Raw genomic sequence first — 4204 nt, forward strand, 5'->3', positions numbered from 1 at the left:
GACACCAATCCTGTGTGGAACAAACAGGAAAATGCTGTGACTTCTCAGGACCCTCCATCAGCACCCATGTTTACATGTAGGCCCATAACCAGGCTTCAATCACAGAAGTCGCCCAAGGGTGAGATACATAATGTGATCCATGAAGAGATCCGTTATTCTCCCAAAGACCTTCTTGAGTTTTGTAACTCTTATGAACAGAAGCCTAATAAGCAGGCATGGGAATGGATTTTATGAGTGTAGGATAATGGTGGCAAAATATAAACCTGGATTAGGCTGAGTTTGTTGATATGGGCCCATTAAGTAGGAATTCTGAATTCAATGTTGCAGCTCATGGAATACAGAAAGGTGTTGACAATCTATTTGGCTGGTTGACAGAAGTGTGGCTCAAAAGATGGCCCACTGTGAATGAGCTAGAGATGCCTGATATTCCATGGTTTACGACTGATGAAGGGACTCAGAGGCTTAGGGAAATGGGGATGCTGGAGTGGATCTGTCATATTAAGCCTCACCCTTCATATCGGCATGGTCCTGAAAACATACCTTTTACTAACACTTTGAGAAACAGGTTTGTGAGGGGAGCTCCAGCATCCCTGAAGAGCCCTGTCATTGCTCTTCTTTTCATGCCAGATGTACAGTGGGGACTGCAGTTATGGAATTTAAGGGCAATGGGCTTAATTGAATCCTAGGATGGCAGAGGTCAAGTGGCAGCACTTAATCGCTGTGGGCAGCAGAAGCAAAACAGTGACCAGAATAATCTGACATGCATAGACCAATGGTATTGGCTGATTAGTCACAGTGTTCCCAAAAGCACAATAGATAGGAAGCCTAAAAAATTTTGCTAGATTTATATAATCGGAAGAATAATGGGGCAAAAGAACAGAGACCTACTTCGAATCATGGTAATAGGCAATCACAGCCTCTCAACAAGTTCCTGGATTTGTGCCAGTTTACAGACCCAGAACCCCTTGAATGATGGGGAGGCCAGGTATCCTTGGGGAAGGATCCTAATGACCCTAGAATTTGTACAGTCAATCCTCCTCCTCCTATCCTTCCCCAGAGGGACTTAAGGCCTTTTGCCTGAGTGACTGTACACTGGGGAAAGGGGAATGATCAGACATTTCAGGGACTACTGGACACTGGTTCTGAACTGACACTGATTCCAGGGGAATCAAAACACCATAGTGTCCCTCCAGGAAGTGTAGGGGTCTATGGAGCTCAGGTGATCAATGGAGTTTTAGTGAAGGTCCAACTCACAGTAGGTCCAATATGTCCTCAGATCCATCCTGTATTTATATTTCCTGTTCCAGATGTATAATTGGCAAAGATATACTTAGTGCTTGGCAGAATCCTCACATTGGTTCCCTAACCTGCCATATCAGGGCCATTATGATTGGAAAGGCCAAATGGAAGCCCTTAGAGTTGCCCTTGCCTGGTCAAATAGTGAACCAAAAGCAGTACCGCATTCTTGGAGGGATTGCAGAGATCAGTGCTGCCATCAAGGACTTGAAGGATGCAGGGTGGTGGTCCCCACCACATCTCCATTTAATTCTCCTGGTAATTGGTACCAGCTGTTGATTTGGCAAATGCCTTCTTCTCCATACCTATACATAAGGACCATCAGAAACAATTTGCTTTCAGTTGGCAAGGACAGAAATATACCTTCACTGTCTTGCCACAAGTGTATATTAACTCTCCTGCCTTATGTCACAACTTAGTTCATAGGGATCTTGATTGCTTTTCTCTTCCTCAAGATATCATGCTGGTCCATTACGCTGATGATGCTATGCTGATTGGGCTTAGTGAGGGGGAGGTGGCAACCACCTTGGATTTGTTATTATAGCATTTGAGAGCCAGGGGATGGGAGATAAATCCCACAAAAATTCAAGGTCCTTCTACCTCAGTGAAGTTTCTAGGAGTCCAGTGGTGTAGATCATATAGAGATATTCCTTCTAAGGTAAAAGGTAAGTTGTTGCATCTGGCTCCCCCTATGACCAAAAAGAAGGCACAGCGCCTAGTGGGCCTATTTGGATTTTGGAAACAACATATTCCTCACCTAGGTGTCTTACTCCGACCCATTTACCGAGTGACTCGGAAAGCTGCTAATTTTGAATGAGGCCCAGAACAGGAAAATGCCCTGCAGCATGTCCAGGCCACTGTCCAGGCTACTTTGTTCCTGATACCACATGACCCAGCAGATCCAATGGTACTTGAAGGATCAGTGATAGGCAGGGATGCTCTTTGGAGTCTCTGGCAGACCCCCATAGGTGAATTGCAGTGGAGGCCTTTAGGATTTTGGAGCAAGGCTCTGCCATCATCTGCAGACAACTATTCTTCTTTTGAGAAATAGCTCTTGGCCTGTTACTGGGCCTTGGTGGAAACAGAACACTTGACTGTGGGATACCAGGTCACCATGAGACTTATGAGACTTGAGTTGCCTATTATGGTCTGGATATTATCTTATCCATCAAGTCATAAGGTTGGACGTGCACAGCAACAGTCTATCATTAAATTGAAGTAGTATATTCGTGACAGAGCCAAGGCAGGTCCAGAGGGGACAAGGAAATTACATGAGGAAGTTGCCCAGATACCTATGGCTTCTACACCTGCTGTATTGCCTTCTATTTCCCAGCATGCACCTATGGCATTGTGGGGTGTGCATATAATCAACTGTTGGAGGATGAGAAGACAAGGGCCTGGTTTACAGATGGCTCTGCACACTGTGCAGGCACCACCCACAGTGTTACAACCCCTTTCTGGGATGTCACTAAAGGACAGTGGTGAAGGAAAACCATCACAGTGGGCAGAACTTCAGGCAGTGCATTTTGCCTGGAGAAAGAAATGGCCAGATGTGCGACTATATACTGACTCATGGGCCATAGCCAAGGGGTTGGCCGGATGGCCAGGAACTTGGAAGGAGCATGATTGGAAAAGATAATTGGGGAAAAGGTATGTGGATAGACCTTTCCATGTGGGCAAAGGATATAGAACCATTTGTTTCCCATGTGAAGGCTTACCAAAAGGCAACATCAGCAGAAGAGAACTTTAATAATCAAGTGGATAAAATGATGGCTTCTTCAGCCATCCCTGTCATTGCTCAGTGGGCCCATGAACAGAGTGGCCATGGAGGCAGGGATGGAGGCTATGCAGGGCTCAGCAACATGGACTCCCACTCACCAAAGCTGATCTGGCTACAGCCACTGCTGAAGGCCCAGTATGCCAGCAACAGAAACCAACTCGGAGTCCCTGAAATGGCACCATTCCCTGGGATGATTAGCCTGCGACCTGGAGGCAGCTTGATTATATTGGGCCACTTCCATCATGGAAGGGACTGCGCTTTGTCCTCACTGGCATTGACACATATTCTGGATATGGATTTGCCTTTGCTGCACGTAATGCTTCTGCCAAAACTACCATCCGTGGACTTACAGAATGCCTTATCCACCGCCATGGAATTCCACACAGCATTGCTTCTGACCAAGGAACACATTTTACAGCCAGAGAAGTGAAGCAATGGGCTCATGCTCATGGAATTCATTGGTCTCACCATGTTCCTCACCACCCAGAAGCAGCTGGATTGATAGAAAGGTGGCATGGTCTTTTGAAGACACAGTTACAGTGCCAACTAGGTGGCAATGGCTTGCAGGGCTGGGGTAAGGTACTTCAGAAGGCTGTATATGCCTTGAATTCATGCCCTCTGTATGGTACTGTGCCTCCCATAGCCAGGATTCATGGGTCCAGGAATCAAGGAGTGGGAGTAGGAATGGTACCACTCACCATTACTCCTAGTGATCCACTGGCAAAATTCTTGCTTCCTGACCCAACAACCTTATGTTCTGCTGGACTAGAAGTACTAGTCCCAGAGAGGGGGAGGATTATACCAGGAGCCACAGCAATGATACCATTGAACTGGAAGCTAAGATTTCCCCCTAGTCACTTTGGTCTTCTCATGCCTCTGAGGAAAGAAGCTTAAAAGTGAGTCACAGTGCTGTCCGGGGTGATCCAGACTATCAAGGGGGAAATTGTATTCTTACTCCACAGTGGAGGAAAGGAAGAATGTACATGGATTGCAGGAGACCCCTTGGGGCACCTCTTAGCATTGTCATGCCCTGTTATTAAAGTCAATGGAAAATTGCAACACTCTAATACAGGCATGATGATAAATGGTCCAGAGCCTTCAGGAATGAAGGTGTGGGTCACTCCACCA

General features: G+C 46.4%; 1 pseudogene; it reads left to right on the forward strand.

The window, feature by feature from the left end:
• The first annotated feature begins 287 nt into the window (after positions 1-287).
• LOC105742302 lies at positions 288-3970 on the forward strand (annotated as a pseudogene).
• Positions 3971-4204: the final 234 nt, after the last annotated feature.

Source organism: Octodon degus, unplaced genomic scaffold, assembly GCF_000260255.1.
Source record: "Octodon degus isolate 3935 unplaced genomic scaffold, OctDeg1.0 scaffold00001, whole genome shotgun sequence".
In the NCBI taxonomy this organism is placed as follows: domain Eukaryota; kingdom Metazoa; phylum Chordata; class Mammalia; order Rodentia; family Octodontidae; genus Octodon; species Octodon degus.